The following is a 27,404-nucleotide window of genomic DNA, read 5'->3' as shown; positions in this document are numbered from 1 at the left end:
GGAGTACAGCAACGTGGGTGCATTTATGTTAACTTCTGAACAGGAATCCTTTCCTTAATTATCCAGAGGTGAGGGACTCTCACCCATCACCCTCTTTGCAGAGCAGTCTCGGGTACTGTGCAGCCACTTGATCTGTCTAATTGCCCACCCATCCTTCAGCATTCTCTTAACACCAGTGGCAGCACACACAATCACAGCATTTCTGCATATCCCCTCTTGTGTCTTCCATCCGATCTAGAGCAAGTGAGAAGCAGAATCACTGCTGCATTCTCCCCTGAACACACTGCACCTGCCCATGCAGAGCATTATAACCAATGGAAACAGGAGGTCAGTTCCGACCAGTTATGAAATTCCCATAAAGTGAAGCAGCAATTGAATGAACTTCCTAGAATCTCCCAGCTCACTTCCTATTGAATCACACTGTGCATATACATATCTGTAGGTAGCACATCCTCACATAGGAAAATAGACTAGCTACGCCCTTGAAATCTCCAATTTGTCACAGTACGCTGCACTGTTTGCGTCCTACACTTCATGTCACATAGCCTGAGAGTTATAAAGGTAACCAAAAAAAAAATCCTGCCCCTGCCTGGAAATAGCGGTGTGCAAGATGTATGATGTAATGTATGGCGTGCATTTCCCTTATTCAGCGGGATACCTTAAACTCCATAGGCTGATAAGGAGGTTTCATGAAACTTTGTGAGCGGGAGGTGAAAAGTAGAAATGTGCGAGATGGAATGGGCAAACCAAGGAAGAGAGAAACAGAACATCTGTGATCTATGATGATGAACAGGAAAAAAGTAGTGTGTACAGAAGAAAAACATGATGACCACGTTTGTGAAATATAATTAGAAGATGGAACTTGTAGTACAGAGCAATTAAAAGAGTTGTTTCTAGATCACCACTCCTTCCATGCTATGTTTTAGAAAACTGGCTACCAAATGCAAACATCTTTTACTCTTTTAGAACCTTAAAACTTGCAAAACACTGAAGCAAGATAATTGAACTTATCACGCTTTTTCAAAGGAAATTGTAATCATTAAGAGAGCTTTTCACTGCTTCACAATCATGGCCAGAAGCTGATATCACTGTTTCTTAACCCAAGCATATGGTGTGAGAGCTACTTGTTTCATATTAATCAACCCCCTTCATTATGTTTAACATCAACATTTACATATGTTTGTAAGTAGACTCATCCAAGTGGTAACATATGCATTTCAAGATCAGCAGGGTTGTATCCCAGGATAAATTACATGGTAGATATAACAATAATTGATGTTGCCAGGATTTGCTCAAAATGTTTGCAATTATTGTGAAGAACAAGTTATTAGATTTGGAGAATCAATGCAATTTAAAAGAGGAAAATATATGCAAAGAGAATTGCTTAGGAAAATGAAAAGAATCACAAACAATTGGGGACATAATCTAGTAAATCTACCTATTAGCATATCAACCTAGTAAAATGTGCATATTACATAACATGTGATATTTATTCCACCGCATCATCATTTATGTATCATACACCTTCTTTACACATTGGAGATGAGGGAGTATATTTCTAATGTAGACAAAGGAGTTACTAAAGTACCTCATACAAGTAGCACTAAACAAATTGTGGTATAATGCAAACAAGCCAAATCTAATTACTCCCAAAAGCATCCTACCGTTAACTACTCTCTCAACAATTAACACTGGAACCTTTCCAAAGCCTAAAGGTGGAAATAGAACCCATGCCACCAAAGCTCAACATATTTAATTAAACCATCTCTCATCTCATACTATAACACATAACACACTCTAACAATTAGAATACCACAGATTGCCCATAGAACTTGTGAACCAAAATAAAATGATGCACTTGCATGCAGTGATTTTGTATATTTCATGAGGATTGTCATATTTATTATACAGGCTTCTAAACTTGGTTGTTCCGATTAGGGATAATAAAAACGGACTTTGTGCTATGATCTGCTATTGCTCATCCTAAGTCCCTTAAAGCGTTTATAGATGTATTATCATCAAAATCTCTTCAAATATTTTTATGAAAACTGTTCAAATTTCAGAGATTCAATAAAGCTTCAAGGATGATATTTTATTAACTACATCAGTAGATGGAAACAATAAAGGCATTACAGACAGAGTAGAAACAGAAAAGAATGTGGAAAGACCTATTTTCAATTTTGTTTAACACAATGATTCCCCTCCAAGTTGCCCAACAACATTATTTCACCAAATGGGGGATTGCTATACACCTAAATGGGTTAACACATGTAACCCTTTAACTGGTTTTAGGATCTTTTCTCAGCTTGTCCATACTTTTTTGTCATTTATTAGACCATTATGGACAATAAGTACTTTTTCAAATATGATTGAATGACAGCCTGATTACTAACAGGCAGTTTCTTTATTTATTTATCTTGGTACTATCCTAGACAAACGCCAGAGGCACCAATGATGGGTCGTATGGATTACTACACAGCTTCTTTTGCTCAGAGGAATTAAGCCTTATGGGAAAGACAGCCCTGGTTGACCCTCACTAAAAGATATAGGTCAGTGAACATTGTTTTGGTTTTAGTGATGCAGGTCATTGATTGGACCTCCACGCATTAAAATTATGGGTTGTTTAACACCAGTTCTCCTTCTTTCTATGTCTCTGCAGATAAATTGTCTATTATCTGACTTAATTCTGGTTGGAGGATGAAGTGATTCCCTCTACCTGAATCAAGAGGAAACAAGGGTAAATTGTTCTTCTTTAATATATGGAACTCATGTATTTGTAGAATGGAGTTGTGAATGGTCAGGTTTTAATTGTTTGTTTTTTAATTTTTACTTTCATAGAACACGGTCTATGCATTGATTCTGGGATGGTGTTAAAAGAATTGAAAGAAATAATGAAAGGGTCTACAGACAGCATCACATCATGTCTTTAAATGTATATTTGTGTCATATGCTTCTTTGTCCTGAGGAAGACAAACGTCAGTTTTTGATCTAAAAACTAGATGAATCAATCATCAAAACTAAATATGAAGGGATATTCGTTTATTAGAGGATTGATATTTATCTTTCCTTTTTAGAATACCTTTAGTTGACCTTATTTAGACATTCAGCGCTTTAGTGATATGCAGAGGACAATATATCTCTTCCACATTGAGGGTATGGGAACTGTTCACCTCTAACCTATCACCACAGTATTTATCACTTGTGGCCCTTTTTTGCAAAAAAAAATGTATATACTTTTTTCTTGGATAAACCGGTTTGGTTTTAGTGGTACCACGTGTTTGTTTAAATGTTAGAACGAACATTGGTCATATTTTATGATTCTGTGTCAATACAAACATGCAATGAATTGATCATTTTGACTCCTGACCCATCACACTCCTTTCTACTTTTGTGAGTCCTCAATTTGAAAATATTGTTTTTGATTTAATACAAAAGAGTTGGCAGTAGCCACCCATACTATTTTCTATCCAACTACCTAATTAGGTGTTTATGGCAAATAAGTGTCTGCATATCACACATATCACAAATTGCAGGGGTGCTTGAACTTCCAAAAATGTACCCCATGTCAAGGGCAATCTTTTCAGGGTGGATTCGACCTACTCTCTGGGATTCTTTTGGGTTTTACCAAGGGTCAAACCCCACCTGACGTCACAAGGTGGGTTTTGAGTGCAGCTGTCTAGTTTTCAGCACTGAGACTAGAGAGGGGAGTTCAACCAGACAATCAGAATTTCAGAGTTGCTTTAAAAACGGTACCATTTCATTATTGCTCAGTAGTTTGACTGGCAAGAGTGGAGGCAACCTGTCAGAGTACTGTGAGTGCAAACATATACCACTATTGTCTCAGTGTACCAGTTGAGGGTGTGCACCATAAGTGCTAGATGTAAATAATTGAAGCAAATCCTGTTATAAGGTGTATCAGATATACATGGCCACAGAAATGGCCCCCAACATGACTCAGGGGAACGGTCAGCAGAAGTACTATGAACCTCTACCTGTCTGTGCTGGCTCACCCTCCACACCCTCTTGCTCACAGGTGTTCAGTGGTAAACTACCTCCAAATATCCTCAAAGACAAATGAAACCCCTTTTCTGAACTGTGGGAAAAATATATATGACTGTCATGTTATCATCATGATGTGTGGTTTACTATGTCTATGCATGTGCAAAATACAACAGCAGTCAGAGCACCAAAGCCAATGGTTATATGGATTATAAAGGTCACCCTATAGTCATCAGAAGAAAAAACGCATTGACAAATGTGAACTCTCTTCAATAGTAGTCCCTGTGAGGTGGAACATGTCTTCCTACAATATTCAAATCTGTAAAATGAACGGTGCAGAAACATGAAAATAGCACATACAATTCACCACAAAAGTTGACCATTTTGTCCATCAATGTCTCTAAGAAATGTGAACTCCTTGCAATGGCAAACTTTAAAATTCACCTCCAAAAGTCAAAATTGAAAAAGAATAGGACCAGAAATATGCAAAAGCATGTACAAAATTAGAAATTGAAAGATAACAAAAGGAGAAAAATAAAAAAGGAAACTGAAAATTCAAAAATTAACTTCCCCTAGCACCCAAGTCTACCGCTTTTCCTGTAGTAAAATATGAAAATTCACACACAAAAGCCAAAAATGAAAAAACAGGAAGAAAAACTGCAGAGAAAATAAACCTACAGAATTCAACACTGATAAAAAGAATACATGTAGAAAAACATGTAGAAGCAGCACAGACAATTCACCTTTAAATGTATCATGCATATGTGAACCTCTCCTTGCAGCCAAGTTATTTTCAGAAAAATGAAAAGCTGTCTGTAGTAAAATGTCGAAAATCACCAACAATAGAATGCAAAAAGAATCTGAAGATAAGTATAAAAAAGCATTGCAGCATATTTAAATATAAAAGTCGAAACTGAAAAAAGAACAGCAGAACCAGCAAAAGTGAAGGTAAACTTCTCGTATTTGCAAAATATATAAAAATCAACTAAATAAGTCCAAACTGAATTTAAGAACATTAACAGAAACGAATAACATAAAAAGCAGGACAGAAGTTTACCCTATAAAAGCCAAAACTGAAAAAACAGCACAATAATTTATGGTTAAAGTCTCTCATAAAATTGAATGTCTCCTTGCAGCCAAGTTGTTCCTGGAAATATGAAAACCTCACTATACTTAAATACAAAGACATCACCTATAAAAACTTAAAACTGAAAAAAGGACAGAACTTTCTTGCAACCAAATATCTCCAAGAAAGATGAACCCCTTGCAGTGGTAAAATATAAAAATTATCCAAAAGTAAAAACCAAAAAAGCATGGTAGAAGAAACATTAGAAACGCAGAGAGACATCAGCTGCAAACATACAAAGATCATGCAGAGAAATCTAAAATCAGCAGAGAAATGTCAACTAACATAGTCAAAATTGAAAAAGGACAACAGAATAAACTTATCCTAAGACAATTCAACTACAAAAATCTAAATTGAAAAAGAAAAAGATGAGAAACATAAAAAACAGCACTCAAAATGTACCTGCAAAAGTCCCCTACAAATGTGAGCCTGACCTTTCACCAAATGTCTCCAGGAAATGTAAACCCTTCACAGTTTTGAAATATGAGAAGTCACCTATAAACGTGAAAATTGAAAGACAAGTTCACATCGGAAAAAAGTAAAATATGGGAAACATAAAAAGGAGCAAAGGATATTCAATTGCAGAATTGCCCTATAAAAGAGGATCTCTCCATGCACCCACAACTCTCCAAGATATTTTAACCGGCTGTAACTGTAAAATTAAATAATTTACCTGCGGGGTTCAAAACAGAAAAAAACAAGAGTAGAAACATAAAAACATAGAAGAGAAAATTCTAATATGGAAGTCAATACTGAAAGAAACAAGGCCAGAAACAAAAATCAAGCACTGAATGTTCATCTACAACAGACACCCACAAATGTGAACTTCTCCTTGCACCTAAGTCCTTTCAAGAAAGCTTAATCCCTCGCATTGGTAAAGAAATAACCTACACAGGTCAAAACAGAACACATGGCAAAAACTTTATAAAAAACAGTACAAATAATGCACCTACAAATTGAAAACCGAAAACAGAACAGGAGGAGAGAACATAAAAACTAGCAGAGGAAATTCACATACAAAACAAGACTTTTCCTTGCACGTACGTATCTCCAAAAATCAGGAACCCTTTGCACTGGTAAAATATATAAATGTACCTACAAAACTAACAAGTGTACAGGAGCAGACACACAAAAGCAAAAGAGAAGAATCACCTACAAAACTAGACTTCTACTTACATCAAAGCCTCTTGAAGACTCCCATGCCCGTACCTTGTAAGAATGTAAAGAATTAACCTAGAAACTCATAATTAAAAAAAGAACAGAAGGAGAAACCTACAAAAGTAGCACAGAAAACTCTCATACAAACATAACACTCTCCTTGGATATAGGTCTATTGAAGAATTGAGAACCCCTTGCAGGGGTAACAGATAAAAACTCACCTATAACAGTCAAAACTGAAAACACAAACAGAGAAAAGTTACTTACAAAAGCAAAACTGAAAAATAATAAGAGGTGCAATAGAAAATGCACCTACACATGGCACCCATAAATTTGAATCTCTCTGCATCCAAGTTTCTCCTAGAAAGTTGAACCCTTGCATTGGTAAAATATGAAAATGTACCTACAAAAGTCAAAACTGAAAAAGAATGAGAGAAGAACCATAAAATGCAACAGAGAAACATGACCTGCAAAACTCAAAACAGAAAAATACCATATCACAGAAACTTCAGCTACAATGTTCCCCTACAAACGTCGACATGTCCCTGCACCAAACCTCTCAAAGAAATGTAAACCCATTGTAAATGTAAAATATAAAAAAAAAATATACAAATTTCAAAACTGATAAAAGAATGCGGGCTGAAAACTAATAACATAGAAGAGAAAATTCAACTATGAAAGTTAATACTGAAAGTAGCAACAAGAATAGAAAGATAGAAAAGCAGAACCAAAGGTTTACCTACTAAAGTCACTCATAAAATTGGGCCTCTCCTTGCACCCAAGAATCCTTCACCGCTTACAGTGTTAAATCATAATTCGTCTATAAAAACCAAAATGGAAAAAATGTCAGAAGCAGAAAATAGCAGCAGAGAAAAAGCAGCACAGAAAGTTCACATACACAATTGAGTCCCCTTCAAAAGTATATGACTCTTTCATCCAAGTTTCTCCAAAAATCGTAAATCCTTCACAGTACTAAAGTATAAAAATACAAAAATAAAAAATAAACAAAAGAGGAAATTTGGCTACAAAAGTAAACTTCTCCTTGCAACCAAGTCTCTCCAAGAATCGTGTACATCTCAGTCTTCGTCTTAGAATGTAAGCAATTCCCCTAGAAAAAGGAGAATCATAAACGGTAGCACATAAAATGTGCCTACAAAAGTGGACCTCAGCTGCACCCAACTTTCGTACGAACCCCTCACAGAGGTCAAATATGAAAATTCACATATAAAAATCAAAACTACAAAATAAACAAAAGAATACAGATTAAAAAGCATCAGAGGAAATTTACTAAAAAGTCAAAAATGAAAAAGAAAATGCGTAGAAACATAACAAATCAGCACAGAAAGTTCCCCCACCAATAGTTCCCTACAAAAATGGACTTTTCCTTGACCTAAGTCTCTCCAAGAAACATGAACCCATCACAGCAGTAAAATAGTAAAGACAAAACTGAAAAAAGAAAAGAAGCGAAAATATTTACTTCATCATAGACAATTGACCTAGATAACTGAAAAAAGAGAACAAGGAGACGTATAAAGGAGGAGAACAGAAAATGCACTTACATAGGTCAACTGCAGATGTGGAACTCTCCTTGCATTCATCTATCCAAGAAAAATGCACTCTTCGCAGTCGTAAAAAATATGAAAATGTACCTCCATAAGTCAAAACATGACAAAGAACAGAAACATGACAAATCAGCAATCAAAAGTCACCCACAAACGTCAAAAGTGCAGAAAAACAAGAGGAGAAACATAAAAAGTGGCAGATAGAATTCAGCTACAAAAGTGGCCTCTCCTTGCACCCATGTTTCTCCAGGAAACATGGACCCCTCATCATCATAAAATATGAAAAATTGTCCAAAAAGTCAAATATGAAAAAAAGAACATGAGAAGAAAATGCACCCTTCAAAAGTGAGAAGCTCCTTAAACCCAAGCCTCTGCAAGAAATCTGAAACTCTCATAATTGTAAAATATAAAAAATCAACTACCCAATTAACAGGAATGACAAACATAAGAAACATAAAAAGCAAGAGAGAAGAAACATAAAAAAGCAGCAGTGAAAACTCACCTGTAAAATTCAAGAGTGAAAAAAGAACATGTTGACATGTTGGTGTTGTCTCAGCATAGGCCCTTTCCTCTGATGCTCGCGGCAGTGGAGCTATGAGCAGCGAGTTGCATGTTCGCTGCAAGCCCGTCCCATGTGGTTGTCCGATGGGGTGCCGATGCAGCTTTTGCCTTTTTTGCCCACTGGTATGCCCTTTTGCTCCTTGGCTCCCAGCTTACGGTGGGGCTTGCAGTCTGGGTTGACGGCCCACGGTCTTTGGCCTCCGCAGCACACGCCCACGGATGGCGTTTGGTTTGTGCTGCTGTGACGCAGGTAAGAGTGTGTAAGCGCACTTAACCATTCTCTCCCTGTATTGCCCCACTATTTTGCTATTCCATCCATTTAACACCCACCTCCACCTTCATGCCAGTTACGAGGCTGCAGGGAATGCAGTTAATGTCCAGCAGGGACAAGGACATAGATCCCCCACCTGATCCCCCTGCGGTCCCCGGCCTCGGGGAGGGGCTTGCAGGTAAACAGCCTCTCGCTTTGGCTATGGGTGATCCCTCTACACAATCACCCTTGAGGGATCCTTGTAGGAGCGGAAGTCATTTTTCTGAAGTTTTGGCCCTGAGCGCCAAAAGAAGACAGAATCTACAGAAAGAACACCTTCTGCTTAAGAATCTTCAGCTCAGTAACAAAGACCCTGAGAGCTTTGATAGCCTAGTCTGCTCCCCTCTAGGTGTGTCTTCGCAATCATACCCAAAGGTTTTGGCCCTTCACAATTTATATGGAGGGGCGCTAATTGAGGATAAACCTTGTGAACAAGCAGAAAGTCGGTTATCAATGAACTCCCAGGTTCAGCTAAGTCAGCAAGTGAACAAAGGTGAGCCGCCTGAAGGAGTTCCGGCATTCCCCGTCGAGAGGGGTATGGTTGACCCCAATACGCCAGATAACTGGCTGCGCCTCAAGGATCTCATGTTGCAGGATCTCGCAACATGTTCCAAATTTGAGGATTTCCAATCCTGGGGGTAGGTTCTGTTGGAGTAAAAGTGCCTATGTCACCCCTGTTGACTCCTTTGAAGCCCAGCCGTACAAAGCCAACAGGAGCAGATAAATCCTCCCAAACCCTGTCATTCAGAATGGGATTCATCAGGGCTTGCAAACAGATCCCTATGAGCCGTCTATAGGCCCGCTCGGGCATGCAAAGTCAGCCTCCCCTGCCCTCTCTCCAGGGAATGCAGCTCATCAGGAGCACCTGCCGTCTAAGGACATTCGTCGAAAAAAATCTACCATTGCCAGAATCGAGGCCCCAATGTTAGGAGCTTTGCTCTGGATCCTAGAAATATTATTTTAACCAATGTTAGCTTGCCTGCATTTATAAGTAGATTCTCAAATGTTCCGGACTGCCCTTATTCACAAAAATAAGAATTGTCTTGAACTTATTTGACTTAAGCCTGTTTTGCTTTTGCTTATCCTGTCTGACCATTTGTGGTTATTTCGGATTTAGCTCATATTAATCTATGTGTTATCTTGAAAGCTATGTGTCTGTGTTATGTTTTATAGCTTTATGTAACTGTTTGTCTTTGTGGCGCCCTCATGCCTCAGGGTCTATGGTGCGCGGTATTAATAAAAAAAAAATATATATATCTATATATATAACAGAAAAGCACAGAAACTATCCCAACAAAAAAGTGGACTACTCCTTGCACCCAAGTCTCTCCAAGAAATGCAAAGTCCTTGCAGGAAGATGAGTAGTAGGAGGAGAGAAGTACCATTAGTAATGTATAGAGCTGCTATCTGGGGGTGAAGCCCTCACCTGTAGGGGTTAAGCCAAAGGCAGGTGATGGAACAAGCATGTGGAATGGAATTGGGATGTGCTGGAGTGGAATAGGTGCAGGGAGACTGTGGAGAGAGATGAGGCTGGTATACAAGGACAGGAAGTTGGCAAAACAGCAGAACGCATTTTGTGGCAACCATGGAAGTGATGCTCATCAGTTGACTTCCGTGATGAATACAAGCCAATTGTACCCAGGGGTTCAGGAGCATCTTCAATGAATGCTGATCTTCGGAAGGTGGTCATATTCCACTAGCAATGCATGCACAATTAAGATGCCTGGGAAGAGAATCTTGCTAGAGACTCTGAGTGATGAGGAGAGGAGATGCATCTGACCTTTACAAACAGTTAACCAGAATTTGTTTGGGAGAAGCCAGCTACTGAATTACATAGCATTTATTATTAGGTATACAATTAGAAGGTCCTCTGGACTAGGCCATGACTTCCAGCAGGAAACGAGACTTGTCTTGGGTTTGATTAAAAGGGAAATCACTAGGGAGGGTGAGAAGATGTAAAGAGAGAGAGAGTCACTCATTTCTCATACTTTCCACTTTTTGATATTTACTTTGAAACACATTCTAACTGCTCCACAGTAAAGCTCAGCTGTTTATATCCAATTACATTTAGGTTTTGTCTTTTGGGCCATGTTCACATGATAACATCTACAAACGTCAAAACAATTTGGACCATATAGTCTATCAGTACAACCTGGGGCGAGAAGAAACTAGGCCAGCTTAAGGAGACCCGTTGCTGAATAATATAAATTATTAAATGCACAAATAGAAAGAAAACTAAAAGACCATAATCCATTGCTAGTACTGAAAAAAGAACAAGAGGAGAAACAAAAAAACAGACAAATAGAACATTCTGATAATAAATTAAAAACTGAAAGAGAACAAGAACAAAACATTTAAAAGCTGAAAATAAGAACAGAGACAATGTACCTACATAGACAAATGAATATTGTACGTGAACTAACACTGCCTGCAAATTGAATGTGGCAATCATAATGCTTTGACATTCTCCAATGCCTATGCACTGCATTGATGCCCAGGTCTGCTCTGGTATATACTTCCATGCTTACAAAAGGTATGTGTACTTAAAATTGCTTTGTCTTACATACCCACCTACAAAATGCATGGGTATGTAAGACTACTTTGGTACACTCCTGTACTGAGAAAATGCATTGTTTGTCTAAGACTGATTTGGCAGAGTTCCATACTTAGACAATGCATGTGTACCTACAAATGTATTGGCTACTCTCCCCCAGACTTACACATTCCATGATAACACTGCTTTGGTGTACTACCACACCTACAGAATACACATGCCCAAAGACTGCTTTAGCATACTCCCATGTCTACAAAATCACATCTGCCTGAGACTGCTTTCACAAACTCCCTGCATAAAGAATCACTTGTAGGTGTAACCCACCTACAAAATACATGTGTGACTAACAATGCTTTATCATACTTCCAGACTTACACAATGCATGTGTGTCTAATGCTGCTATGTCAATATACTCCACACCTGCACAATTCATGTGTGTCTAGCACTATGTTGATGTATTCTGAATGCATACAAAATGCAAGTGTGCCTAAGACTGTGTTGGCATACTTTCCATTCTACTAAAAAGCATATGTGCCTAATGCTGTTTTGGTATGCTCCCACACCTATAATAGGCAAATCTGCCTAGTACTGCTTTCACACTCTCCCACACCGACAAAAGGCATGTGAGCGTATAAGTGATTTCTATTCCCCTTTCTACAACGTTCACTTGTGTCCAAGACTTTATTTGTGTTTTCTTCCACTTTACAAATTAATGTGTGGCTAACAATGATTTCTCATTCTCCCCACCTACACAATTCACATGTGCCCAGCACTGCTTTGATATTCTCCTCTGTCTCTAAAGTTCATGCACGCCACACTCATTTCGTTCATTGCCCCCACCATCCACAAAAGGCATGTGGGGCTCTCACTTCTTTGGCCTACTCCTGGTTTGATAAATTGCCCTTTTTCCACGAATCATATGCTCTCAAACTCCCCCAAAAGACTAACCTAATTCCCTAACTTTACTTGGTACCTATTATAAATGTAAGATTACTATAACCTACACTAAATGTAATCCTAACTTCTCCTGGGCCCTAACCACAGAATGTCCCTCCCCTAACTCCAAACTACTGCTCCTGCCTCTTCCAAATCCAGAAATTGACTGCCAACTATTTTCAAGTTCTAGTTGCTATCAGTGTTGATAAAAATACAAGTGCAATGCCCCCTCAAAAGCAACCCAAACCTAGTGGACTGTGGTCCGCACCTAAGCATCTTCTCTGGCAGGGATCAGTCAGGCTATCCCTTATGGAAACATTTCTCATGGGTTGAGGCCTTCAAAGCAGCTATTGTACTAACAAAAACTGCTCATCATCAGGAATTGGGCTCGAAAGAAAGCCAAAGAAGCATACTAGCAGGCTGTACTAGCCCAACAAAAAACAAGAACAACTATTCAAGCAACATCAAACTCAATACATTATAAGTGACATTGGGGAGAAAGAAGCCCAATGTTGATAACTCGCCTCCCCTACATGGGTGTGATGTCGAATCCAGTAGAACGGAATCTCTGGCAAACCTGCCAAGTTATGTCCTATCGAATCTATGGACATTTTTGAGGTTTGAGTTTTACACAAATCTTCCCATGCACGCTTAACGAATTGTGCAGGTTCAGCTAGAACCAACCTTTAACTGACAACGTTTGGTACTAACTGAAGCCTGAAATTGTCTGATGTACATCAAGCACAAATAGCACATAAATAGCACACTTACTGGTTGTCAGAAAATGGATACACATTAAACTGTTGATGTATATGAATTGGGTACTTGACTGTCGTGCTGTTGACAAACACACATTATGAAAACAAGCCCTAGTTCGTTTTTTGGGAACAGATCTGGCAAATGTAGTCCACGGTGAAAATGGGGTAAAGCACTATCTTGCAGGAAAGGGGGTATTGAACCTGAAAATGCTATAGGTGAATGGATCCTAATTTAAACGTGGTTTTCTTGACCCCTTTGCTATTCCTTTTCCGCTGTCTTTTGAATCTCTGACTTACAGGGACTCTGTTATTGCTCATCTGTTCAATGAAGCAAAACATGCTTTTAGTTCGTCCATTTTATCTTCACAACGTTGCAGTCCCTGTTCTAGACAGAGGTTCCCATTGCCCTGAAATGCTAGAATGCAACATGCATTTTAGGCTTATCTGCCTACTGTACCCTAAGGCTAGTAAGAGACTGATGTTTCCTATTTTGGTGATACATAGGGTAAAAGTCCCATTTGAGGCTCGGACATTTCTTAAAGCTGCTCTCTTCCCAAATGCTGTCGTTTCTACTGATCATTTTGTGGGCTGTGTGTGCTTCATTCGGACCAGGTGACAGTTTTTGTCTTGAGTTGTGTTTACAGATTTCTAGGTGCTATGAATGTTGATGCCTTTTTTGTCAAATTTCTACCGTGTATGTTCTGGTATGTTTTAATTGGAAATAGGTAAACATGTCTTTTCTATGTATGTTATAAGGAATATTTTCAATTATTTTGCTATGCACGTTATCAGAAATGTATGATTTCGGTTAAAGGACTTGGGATGATTTTAACTGTTGTTTCACTGAAATCCATACAGTTAACAAATCAATAGTTATAATTTTCATGCATTCATGTTTCGAGGTTTTGCTTGCCATGAAGCGTTACAAACATTTTAGAGCATGGTGTTCCAGACAAATATAGGGGTGAGATGGGGCAACTATGAGGCACAGCGGAAGCATCAGGATTGCACTTGCTCCAGAAGGAACCATTAAGCAACATATGTGCATGAAGGTGGCCAAGGTCATTGTGGATAACAGCTCAGATCCGAAATGAAAATAGTAATGTTCTTACTAAGAGTTTTAATTTCATGAGTCCGCAAAGGTACAGTGCGGGCCTATATCGCTCAATCCAATCCATTCTTTAATCGAATATAAAATATATTCATTAAAGATACAAAAAGGAAAAGTATACTAGCATCATGACCTTCACAAAACAGTAAAAAAACAAGTGACCAATACAAAATAAAACATAAAAATGTAAACAAAAAAAGGCATATGCACAGAATAGCAGTGGAAGACTTGATTGGTGTGCAAGACTCAGGAACTTGAGAAGTTGAATTGATGGTGCATAGCACATTCTGAGACTCCTCACTGGTACATAATGGCGGACCAAATTCTGGTAGTATGTTGGCCTGTGGCTCCTGAAGACTTGGTGCATGTGAAATGGGGCTTTAACATTTACCCTGTATTCTCCTAGTAACTATTGAAGTGTTTTAAGGATATTTGCATGCGCTTTCGCTTCTTCATGCCCATGCTCAATTTGCATCCCTTATTTTTTAGTTTTGGCTATTATGTGGCACTTAAGCATCATCTGTAAATCAAAACTATTGCACTGGATCACAGCTAAGCGGGAGAGGACATCTAAGGAGGGTCACACAGCTTGTGTGTGTTGTTTGATTATTTAACCACCCACTGACTACAATGGTCATAATAATCCCTATGGCTATTTCGACCTGCTACTTGACCCTACTACCGAAAACACATTATCCTGGGATCTCTTTTAGATAGCTCTATAAAGTAGTAACATCAAAGTTTGACCGGACAATATTATTTTTAATCTGTCTACTAAAGGTTTATCGCTTAATTGTATCTGTAAATGCGTTACTGGTGTGATACAAATGTATTAATCAAGTGTGCCTTGAGCCACTTGATTTTCTATTTGTTGTTGGGAGTGAAGATGTGTAAATGATGTGTAAATAACAGGCATTGACAAAGCCAACAGTTGTGGCTTTTGTATAGATTTTGTTTGGCACTGCTATCATATGCCCAGATAATCACTTACTTTTCCATCTCTTGCCTTCGTATGATCAGATACTGATATTTCGACAGTGTTTGTAAAATGGCTATCACATGCGTACACAAAATCTGCAACAGTTGGCTTTGTCCATGCTTCTTTTATTGGATGTAGTCCGACAGTAACTTTGTTGGGGAAGCCGGAATAGACTTTATTGCAGTTTATCAGCAATACAAGACTGTTAATTCCACTTATGATGGTAAAATATATTTGGACTCTTGTAGCGAGATTTTGGGCCCTTCTTCACTGTGTTTATTTGATGGAGAGGGTTATCGCGGAGTCAAGGTGTAAGTCCAGGTTCTTTCCTCCTTCCGTTAGTCCTGTATCTCGAGAAGCGGGACATGTGGAAAGCCGGAAAAAGAAATTCCTGTAATTGGGCTGAGGTAGTATTCCTTCCCCATGTAACAGAGATAGTCAACACATTCTCAGATGCATTCTCTAGGTGGAGGTGGAGATGGACATGGGCACCACAAGGGTACATATAAAAGTTTGGTTTGGCAAATAAGTAACCTGTGACACGGAACATAACTAACAGTAAGGGTTAGACAAATGATTTGCGATTTCTGAACCCTGCAAGTAACGCTGTGAATATAATCCCAACAGAATTGTGCTCATTGTATTTGAAAGAAAGGTTGATAGGAGGAGAGAATCGGTCGCTATTTCAGCTTGGTAATGTGACGTGCACACACTTCCCAGCACGCAAATGAATGAAAAAGGGCGTGGAGTCATATCAATGCGTAAAACATTAAGCATTGATTTTACTCCACAAAGTGCTCCAGATAAGATTTTGAGGTTTGAGTATTTTACTCCCTATTTTTAAACTTTGAGAGTACATGTGATTTTAAGGGAGTAAAAATGACTTTTCTCCTTTGCAAGACAGTAAAATGTATGTGGCATTGAGCCGATGTGTGCAAAAACTGTATGGAAATCATTACTATGTGACAGCTTTCTGCATTGTGGCAGAATACACCTTTCATTAGTTCTCTAAGCTGTGGCCATTTGATCTCTCCTGTATATATTTAAATGTTGAAAACACAAAGACCTAGCCAATTACATAGTAAAGCTATATGAATTGTATTGTGTGTTTTGAGGTTCGATAGCAGAATTGTCTTTTGATGTTTAATGAAAGTCCTCATTTCCTGAAGCTATTACTACCTAATGGTATGCAATGTTATGATACAACAGTGCAGGGAGGCAAGGAGGCCATACTAAATTCTATATCTAATCTCATGGTCAAATGGTTATTTATATAGCGCTTTTGGCAAAGCGCTGTACATAGAACCTATTTATCACAATTATCATCAAACCGGAGTCAGTACTCCTTATTGACCTTGAATGGATGAAAGGCTGAGTTGGCTTTCCCAGGATTCGTCCTGCAACCTACAGATCACGCACAAATCACAGCAACGAATGCTCAACTGGCTGAGCTATCTTATTGGCTACACTATCCATGGATAGACAAGTCAGTTATATCGCGTCATCAGCAGCACTCACAACTAAAATCATTAATGCTATCAAACCTCACCTCTCACCCAAACACGTGCCTCAATATTTCAAGAGCCACCATAGGCGCAAAATTGGACTATTGTAATGTCCTCCTTCTAGGTACCTCATCCAAAAACATTAATAGACTACAAATAACCCAAATCAATGCCCTCAGAGCCACTCTCAGCATCCCCAAGAGAGAGAGCATATTTCTCAGGCTAGACAAGATGCCCACTGGCTCCCTATTAAAGAGCGTATTATGTTCAAGGCTCTCACAATCCCTCACAAATGCCTATCACAATTTGCACCCCCCCTATCTCACTGAACAAATACACCAAGCACCCACCATCAGACCCAACCGTGACCTATACTCACACCAACACACAATCCCCGTCTTTAACAGAGTCAAAGCAGGAGGCTCTAGTTTTGAAGTACTAGCACCAAAATCCTGGAAAGCACTTCCACTCAGACTTAGGAAAGAAACTTCTCTCATGGCCTTCAGAAAGGCCTTGAAGACCATTCTTTTTAAGTAGACCATACTTTCTCTGCTGTTATGCCTTGAAACCATACTACTGTACTGTATAACATGTATGCTAACCAACATGTACTTAACAAGTAAACTGCATGTATGTAACAGAAACACTGTGGGCCTCATCACGAGTTTGGCTGTAACTCTTAAATCTGGTGGTAGCGCTATTACTGCCAGATTTAAGGGTCCGCCAAATCACGGGTTTGGCAGATTTCCCCCCAGCTCAGAGCTGGGGGGTAATCCGCCAAAATTTCGAGCTATTACCAACGGCGGGAAATCCGCCGACGGTAAGAGCGCAAAAATTCCCCATTGAGCCCAATGGGGAATGGGGAATTCCCAAATGGGCTCAGTGGAGAATGGGCAATACCCGTTCCGCCAAACCCGTGATCCCGCGCTATTAGCGCCGGGGGGTTTGGCAGTAGGGCTATTAACGCCAGCGCTAATAGCGCCGACGTTAACGCCCAACTCGTGATGAGGCCCTGTATGTTTAACCTAGTACCAAGACTTGCTCCCATGTAACCAGCACCTAAGTGAATATTCTTGTAACAGCGCCACAATGCCTGAGGGCTGTTGTGCGCTTTATAAATGGAAATAAATAAATAAAAATAAACATCCTTCAGAGGTTGGTTAACTGAGTATCGACTGGGGTATAATAATCACAGTGTCTAGATCTTGGACGAACCATGTATGAAGCGCTACATAAAGTTAAATACCTATCTGGATTATCAATGGGACAGGTTTTGCTGAGTTTCTATTTCAATTACAAATGTAACTTTCATTTTGTTTATTTTTGAACAGCGCTTGCACTTCCTGGAGAGTCAGGTTTTGGATGTTTTAATTGTAGTCTTGAAGATTTGGAACACCTGTGATTGGTGTAATGACAATCACTCACCCTTGAGCAAAGACTCTGCTGCTACTGACCATTTATAGTAATGTATCCCATTGACTGCACGGTTGAATGGATGTAAAGTAGACCATGCATACTCATCATTTTACACACTGCTTTTATAATTGGAGTGTAAATTAAGTGTACAAATGATCGGCCTCCGCATGATTATGCATACAGCAAAGGAACTCTGTGTTAGGCAAAATTACATGCAGTACCCTTTGGGATCACTACACACAATTAAGACTACAGGTGTACGCACAGTCTCACCTTTGGTATAAGTCTGTACTACAAAGTTTTGTGGTAGCAGGGCTGAGCAGCAAGGCTTATCTCAAGAGGGATGTGAGCAGTACCAGGTGTTACACAAAGGACTTGCAATCACAGTGTTTCAAACAAACACTCAAGGTTTCTTGGTAAAACAATATTAGTTTATTTTCACAGTTAGTTAGAAAAACATTCCAGTAGTAATAAGAAGCTCAATATTACACTATAATACACTACAGTACCAAACCAATACGTTTCTCAACAAGTTATGCTGCCTGAAGTGGGAGCAAAATGGCACTTCAGTAACTTTCAAAAGGGGTAAAAAGACAAAGGTTATAAGAATCAAACACAATTACTTTCATAGGCAGGACAAATAGTTTCAGTTCACTACAAGAGACAGTTCAATTCAATAGGCCTGGGCCAAAGTCAATGGATCAGTGTCTTGGATAGGATAGCACAGTTCTGGTAGTAAACGGTTAAGTATTTGCCAATGTTCTTAGAAGTAGTTTGTATGGAAAAGAGTTATATGTTGGATTAGGAGCAAACAAGACTCCAAAGTTGGGAAAGTTACACAAACTTTCACAGCGGCAAAGAGGATTTCTCTACTGCATTTGCACAGTACCTTTTGAATGATATAGCTGAGGCAGTTGTTCCTGGCAGTTCCTGCAGATCTCACTGTTCCTGAGCCTCAGTCGTGGGGACAAGAGGGAGGATGTAGGGAGGTTCTTGCACTGCATAGGGACGGATCCACAAGCTTGGGAAAACATTGGTTTAAGGTGTGAATGCCTTAAAGTCCACAAACTGGTATCCTTCTCATTGGCTATCCGGTTTTCAACAGCACTCTGAAGAAAATTCGACCAGTATGGAGATGGTTTCCAGGTGGATTGCGAGTTGGTTGTTCCCACCAGCTCAAGGGAAGAAGTTGTCCTTGAAGGGGCTTCTCTATCGAGGGAGTTTCAGGCAATTCGGACCTACAGCAGGGCTTCACCAGGCAAACCAACGATCCAGGAGTTGCAGCAGTCGTCTTCCTTCAGCTCGTCTTTGGTTCTTTCATTCCAGTGGTCGACTCTGCCTTCCAAGTCCCAGGGACCTTCTTTTAAACTGTTTTCTCCCATTCATTCCAGCCTAGCTGTCACTCACCCAGCAGGTTTTCTGTCCTTGCCGGACAGTCAGGCAGCCAATCACGCCAGAGTGCATTCAGGGGGATCTCAAAAGGTAAGGGAAATTGACACATGTATGAGAATTCTCCCTAACACTCTGAAAAAAACAGTTGTGAAATACTGGTTTGCTTTCACTGGAATGAAAAGCATTATTTGTTACAAAATGTTAATGTTCAATTGCAACTTGGTTTTCGATTTTATTAATTATAAAGTCCTAAAATGCTTGGAAAATATGCACAGTGCTTCTGTTTGTTCCATGAGCATCAACACAGCAGAAGTTGATTGGAAATAAACAATTCCTTTAATCACAGTGTGCAGTTTCTTTTTTTTTTTTTCAGAGGTTTACCCATGGCTTGCAATTACGTCCATGCTGATGAAAATCAAAAGAAGGCTTCTGGTTTGTGTCAAGTAACCTGATCTTTGCACTGCCCTCTGCTCTAAACGTGTATGTATATGTACACAGGAAAATAATAAAGCTGTTGTATTTACAAAATTTTCATACGTAAAAAGGCCTAGTGCGCACCTTATTTGGAGGCCTGACTCCACGCCATGTGGAAAATGAGCTCCATTTGGTTTTCTAATCAATTCACTGCAGCTGTCAACATTCAACATATAATTTGGTAATAGTGCATGAATAGATACTGCTCTCAAAATATGTCCAAAAGGAAGTGCTCACCACACGTGAGCCCTGAGTCCACATACCGATATAGAAATAGACTAGTGAAGAACCAATGGAGGGATTGCGGTTGTGAGTTTGTAAAATAAGCAATGATATTAAAATGTAAATTACAGAGGAGTGGGTGTGGAAGGAACGGCGTGAAGGAACGGTATAGGGACCTCAATAGGGACATTTCAACAGCTGAATGGTGTCTCATATTTTCAAGACGGGGTATCTTTTGGGGAAAATAGACTAAGGGTCAAAGTTTCACAAAGTGGAGTGAAAGCAGGCTAAATAATGCAGCGAAGAGGTTTTTTCTTTACAATTATGGCAGTGGTCGTCCATATGTGGAAAAAACGTACAGGGTCCATAGTGCGCACATCAATTTTCCCCAACATAAACAATATAAAAATACCTGCAAATGTCCTTGCATTTGCCATGGCAGTAGTAAAATGTGCAGTGGCCGTGTAGGTTTTATGGTCTTTGGGAGCCAGTCACTCTGATAACCATGATTTTTCTTCTATTTCTATGCACCTCTTTCTAAGCGTCTTAATCGTTGTAAACAAAACCCTTGGATTCTTGTTAACATATGCTCAGTGCAGCCGAAAATTGCATGATTTGATGTTACAGTATTCACATCTGAGAAATATCACAACCCTCTCTAAAACCTTCTGTGCAAAATTAGATGTACCAGAGGGGGTTACTTTGGCGAACAGCTGAAGAAAAAAAGCATGCGCAAAACTAATTCAAAAACGAAACATCAAGAAACTAAAAAATACTTGGAAAGTGATTTAGTTTTAGCTGAACATGCTTCAAAAGGTTCTTGTAAAATTTAGTTTGAGGAATCATCATTTTGTTTTATGTTCACCTATTAAGACAATATTCCACCTGGCTTTATTTCTTAATGCAAAATGTTGCCCTATTCCTCATTTAAGGCACCACGGACATAGGGCTACATAAAATCAGCTGTTGGTGAACAATATTTTGAAGAGAAAAAGAAATTCTACCATTTTACACACAAAAGTCTGAAAGGTCGAGCAGTATGGTCATCTGTTGGTGCCAGTGTGGGCTTTCCATGGAACGGACATTCTGAAATCCTTGTAACAGCCTGCTCCTGTCTCGTTTTCCAATGCATGAACATTTTCTTGCATGGTTAATTTTTAGTTCTGCATAGAGGGCTATCTATGAGGCTGTGGTGGCAACTTCCTTCTGTCATGCCATTGATCCAATGCATCATGGCTCTAGTCTCTCCTTTCCCCCTGTGCTGATGCTGCTTTCACCCAGACCAAGTTGTCTATCTGCGGAATGTCGTTGCCCTCTTTCAGCCAAGTAATGGGGTCACCTGCTTCATGGGACACTTTGATGATTCCTGCCTCCACCTTTATCTTGTCTGATCCTCATCTCATTGCTGTCTTCACAAAGAACCTCCTGAAGGATCTCACAAACATTCTGAAACTAAAGTTATGGGGCTGCCAAAACAGCAGGTGATGTGGATCCTTTTTGGCCTGTCCCTGTTTGCGCTTTGTGAGAGGTGGGGTTTGGGGGGGGAGGCTTGAAACCCGATGGAGACACTGAAGTAGACATCTAGTAGAAACAACCAAGGATTCTTCCTAATGTTCCAATTGCTTGACGCCTGACAAACATGGCTCTTTGCCTTGATGGGCACTGGGCTCTGCCCCTCTGCAAGGTATGGTGAGTTATGAGATGCTTCTCAAGCTTGCTCGATCATATTAAGAACATCAACCTAGGGGGCTGCCTCTTGTCTTCTGGAGCCCATACCCCTTTACTTAGGGAAATGTGGGGAGCCTACAATCAGTCCCTTATCTGCCATCACGTGCTCCTTGTTGCACATTGTGTATACAATATCTATTTGATAGGGAGAGAGCAGAGCAGGAGAGAGAGTTTGAAACTAGCAGGATGGGAGATTGTAACTGGGCGCTGTCTGTAGACACGAGGGCAAGACTTGAAGTGAAGGACACACTGTTCCTGTTCAGGCCTTGAAATAGCCTACAAAAGTCTTATTATGCCTTTCTATGCCTTTGCATGGCATGTTATGCCTTCTCTGGCCTTGTTACACATTGCTGAACTTTGCCAGGTCACGCTATTCCAGGGCGTGAACTGGGATCCCATAATGTGTGTTCAATTGGCCAACATCTGCCTTCTGACTACCCACTGAGACCTCAAGGATATTGCAACCACTGCACTACTCAGCCTCACAAAGGGTAACTGTACAATGCGGACAGACACACACCATGCACTAGCAACTAATACAGCCAACCACTCACCACATTTCAAACACACACATCGTAACTGACAAGTAGCATGTAGGTAAAGTATTCTAAATTCTGCTCATTTGGTATGCTGCTCCAAATGCAATGTTATATTACTGCCAACTTACAAAATTCAGGTGTCCCACTTGACTTACTAACTGCTATGTATTATGCAATCTTGGACCAGATTGGTGTAAGGCACCCATGGCAGCTCCTCTTGGCATCACCTCGCCTTACCCAAAGTCAGAGCTCCCAGCTGACAATCCAGCCGCCCTCTCTAACGGATCCTGCATGCCTACACAGCACTACTGCATTAAAACATATGTTGCTTGGCATGTGTGTGTCCTTCATAGTGGCTTCATATGTCTTACACCTTGATCGACTGCTACTTATTTGGGGTCCGCCTTGGAATGGGGAGACCGAGAACATGTTAAAGAAGACTTTTTTCAAACAAAAGCAGGTGGCCTAATAGAAGCAAGATGCAAAAACACAGCTATTTTCGGGTATAAAGTATATTATCCGAGTCTAAAGGGTCCATTTTAGGAATTGTTGCAGGTTTTGAGTGAGTTTTGGTGGCTGTGCTTTTATCGGCCAAACAAATAGGAACAGCTCAGAATTTAACACCAGTTCTAAAAACTAATACCAAATACTGAAAAATATTTGTAACCAAACTAGGCAACATGGTTTATGCAGCATGGGTCTTTGTGTTATTGCCAGGTGCGTCAGGTGTGGTGTAGCTACAAAAGCAGATGGCATGGGAGCTCAGCTCAAGGCATGTGCTGCAAACGCAAAGTACATTAAACGTTTGCCTTAAAAGGCATTTATTAGGGCTAAGGATTATTGTTAGAAATTTAATGTGAACCCTTTTGCTGCCCATGGGTAAATGAGGACAATAAAATAACAAACATTGGTAAGGCCAACCGGTCTGCCAGTATGTGTTTCCATTAGTGGGCTTTGCAAGAAAAGAAACTTGGTCTCTGCATTTACAATGTCAAGCCTATTGGCTCTGCCACTGTTTGCTATGTGTTGCTTCGACCATGGATTAATAGAGGCACAGCAAAAATCCTAATTTCTTGGCGTTTGTCTCTGCATAAATCTCTACTTATGATATCATATCTGTTGCATTATGTGAAAGTCCGCTAGTTGTGACATCGGCTAGTTATGGTGATGATAGTGGGAACGGTTAATCCTTCAGAAAAAGAGCCTGGGTACATTAACCCGCACATATCTGTTCTTCTCAAATACAAAGACAAATCCTTTTTAACGCTGCAACATTTCCAAAATTCAAGTCATTTAATGACCACCTTGGAGTGCCATACCTGGAAACAAAACCCGCACCCTGGCCTTCGCTTTACACCCCCAATGACTTATAATATTATCATATAGACCAACAGATAATATATTATTTTGTAAGTAACGGCTGCAGCGTCCTTTGAAACCACAACTATTTGTATACATTTTGCAATGGAGCATCACAGCACATTGGTGTGAGGTTCTCTGCAAGTTCCATATCTCACAGCCGGCCTGCAGCCTGCAGCACGGTATTGCTGCATTTCCGCTGTAGGAGCCAGTTCCAACATCGGGAACCATCACCTAGAAACATCCCTCCCTGTATGCTTCCATGATTTGCTTCCCGCTTTCATCCCCAAAAACGTCTGCAATCCTGCAGAGGGTCCTGCTTATTCGACCTCCCTCTTGACCACCTTTGACTTTCCAGCCCATCAGATCCTGAATTTACTCCCAGCCATGTCCTCCGGCCCCTCCATAATCGAACCTCACTTCTGATCCTCTCCCATTGCATCCTTATTCTGCTTCAACTCCCTCGGGCTCTGATCCTGCTGCTGGAAATGTGACATCCACTGATGTAATTCAACGAATGGCACAGGTAAATAGTGTGTCACGTCTGATGATAAGACATGTGACCTCTGTACGTAGCTGGCCCCAGCTATTCTTTGCAGCTGAGAAGGGGCTACAGACAGCCTTGTTAGATGAGGCAAAATACAAGACAGAAGCTGAAACTACAACCATTCACTATATGTGGTGCCAGGATGTTTCATTGACTTTTTAATTACTTCTTTTGGTGTGCGTGGGTATGTCAAGGTGGCAATTACCATTGATTCTCAGATCCTTCAAGGAAGTTTCCACCATTTAACCAGATTTCTCTATTGCTGAATTGGTGGGAAAATCAGCTCAAATCAGGGCAAAATTACTTTGAAATAACAAAAATGTCATGTAGATTATTCCAGGTTGCTAGGATTGTTAACATTTCTACCCACAGGCAAATTGTGATCCCCTCGCCTCATTACGACCCAGGCGGTAAGTTACCGCCTGGGCCGTGACTTTACCACCATGGCGTTACGCCATGGTGGTTGGCGGACTTACCGCCCCATTCCGAGGTTGGCGGGGCGGTAAGTCCCCAATCCCCATTTACCCTTTCCCATTCCCATTTTTGCCCCATAGGGCATAATGGGAGTGGGGAAGGCGTTAATTACGCCACCGTAAATTACGGTGGCGTAATTAACTCCATGGTCCCTTAGCGCCATGGATTTTAACACCTGCTAAAAGCAGGTGTTAAATCCGCCATGGCGCTAAGGGACCTCGTACTCAGGCGGTAAGGGTCGGCGCTGTTTACGCCGCCGTAAAACCCTTACCGCCTGAGTCGTAATGAGGCCATGTTCACTAAAAAAAAGTCAGTGAATGATTGCAAGGTTTCTCATTTGCAAGGTTCAACCACTGTTGGCAAAAGGACATGAACAGTGGGAGCTCGATCAAGACAAAAAGCGTGTCCTAGTTTGGGAGCATGCAATAAAAATGTGGGAAAAGTCAGTAATTTATGCATGACGAACACCTTCTGGCTCTAAATGCACAAAGCAACCATGCCACAATGATGGTGAGCATTACTGAAACTGCACTAAAATATCAGATTTATAATAAATGGATTAAGGGTTAGGTGAAAGCCACAGGTAGGAAAGCTCAAGCATGGGTAGTAACTGCAGGAGCTCCATTAGGCAGGACCAAAGGAGTACCACGTTGGCTTAGTTCTCCTTTTTGCTCAATATCTGTAGGAGGACTTTTTGCTCTCCATTGGGGGACACCTGACTATTCAAACCTTCATCACAGGTTCACCAATGGCCACATAAAACATGGACAGTTTTGAGAAGTAGTTGTAACCAGAACCAGTTCCTTGGGAATCACGCAGTCACTTGTGGAAACCAAGAGCTGGTAGTCAGCTGCTCTGCTACACTACTGGCTTTGGGGCAGATAGGGGAGGTGCTAAGTGCAGCTAAGCAACTGATAAGCTGCTAAGAGGCCTGGTTTAATTTCATTTGCAGCCATTGCATTTTTACAGTCCTGTGACTCAAATATAAGCCGTTGTTTAATTGAGACATATTCTTTATTGAAATGAGTTTTGTGAGAATATAAAAGACTAGGTTTCATAATGATATCAGAGTGTGCTAGCGTAACTTGTAATAGCCTTTTTATGCATGGTATAAGGTACTTTATTCCTTTTAATGGAAGGGTCCCCATGATTATGAGGGGTTCATGTTGTGCGTACCATAATTATGACTGGGGTGGCGGCGAACTGGGTGCGATGTTGCAATGTCATTTGTATCGAGTGTAGTTAATTGTGGATGGGATGTGTTATTTTTTCACCGTTACTGTTGTCTAGAACTGATAGATATTACAGTTGCACACGCGTAGAAAGATACAATGTTAAAACCACAAGTGCAACATGAATACGATTTACATACAGGGTGCTCTGAAATACATGGAAACTGAATGCGGATGCGTAAGGGGGGCCTGTCCTGTGATCCCGCGGTAAAGAAGGAATAACATTTATTGAACATATGCACAGAGAGATATATAAAAGGAGGTTTTGAATACACAGGGGAACATATGGAAGACGTTTAATAAGGAGTTTATATAAATGTGCATGCAGTGGGTTTTGTGAGTTTACTTAGACTTTGCAGTTAGCAGTTACACAATGCATTTTTAGGCAGCTGGGACATTCTGATTTGTCTTGCCTGCGGGGTTGAAGGAGGAAGAATTAGTCATCCAGTAGAAGGCCAGCTTGCGATCAGGACAAAGGTTTTTGGTTTAACAGTTCGGCAAGGAAATTATGTAATCTTGCTTGCTGCATGTTGCATTGAAGTCACATAGAGGGGATTGACCATTTGTTTGGGCCGCCAATAAAGATGTGGCCCAGGCAGGGTGTCCAGAGTTCAATTGTTTTCACAGAGTGAAACTAGAGGCTGTACGTGCTGGAGTAGTTGTCACATAAATTAGAATGTTTTAAGAGGAGTCGGGTTTCTGGGGTGGATGAGATCACAATCAGTAGTTCAAAGAAGAACCTGTTTGTGCAGCCCTTCCTTGTATTCCTACAATGTCCGAGCAGACCATGTGCAAATCACACTTAAGGTTAAAGAGCTTAGCCCAGTTTTTGCTAATAATGAATTATGTTTCAATACCAGTGTTTAACCATGTGCTGATGTCATGACCTACCATAGATGAATCCTAAGAAGTGGTGTTTTTACATATGATCTGAAGATGAAAATAAAGATACAACTGGCCAATAAAACATAGGAATTGGGAAAAGATTGGGTTTCTTTGAAAAGGTGTTTGCCCAACCATATGTGGGGGGTGGATGGTGATATAGTATCTGGGAGAGTTTTAACTGTTGCAAAACTGTTTATGGCAACTGATGTGGTTTGCTGAGATTTGGGTTAGTTTGGTTCTACAACACCATCATATTGCTCCCCGGATAACTGTACAATAAAAAACGTTCTTAATGTACAGAGCATGCACTTGTTCCTCAGGTGGTGGACTCAGTTTGGGATGAGGTAATTAAGGGTCTGCCCCCAGATCACACCATCATCCACTTTAATTCTTAGTTTCTTGATCTCTCTGGTGCAAGCAATCAAATTATAGAAAAAAAACAGACCGACATGTTATGTTACAAGGCTTTTATACTGATCAAATCACTACCATATTGGCCTCAGAGCACCTGCCGCACCTAGAGGTTGGAGTAATGTGCCCCTGCTCATAGAAACCCAGATTGGAGTCTATGGAGCAA

At 40.3% G+C, this 27,404-nt stretch overlaps 1 protein-coding gene across 1 annotated transcript in view; it reads right to left on the bottom strand.

The window, feature by feature from the left end:
• The window catches only part of KCNJ10 (potassium inwardly rectifying channel subfamily J member 10), a 397,960-nt gene that overhangs the window by 355,748 nt on the left and 14,808 nt on the right, over window positions 1-27,404 (bottom strand). The window lies entirely within an intron of this gene.

This window comes from Ambystoma mexicanum, chromosome 1q, assembly GCF_040938575.1.
Source record: "Ambystoma mexicanum isolate Mex_15411 chromosome 1q, UKY_AmexF1_1, whole genome shotgun sequence".
NCBI lineage: Eukaryota > Metazoa > Chordata > Amphibia > Caudata > Ambystomatidae > Ambystoma > Ambystoma mexicanum.
Note: the sequence above shows the minus strand (reverse complement) of the source record. Positions and strands in the feature narration are given on the sequence as shown.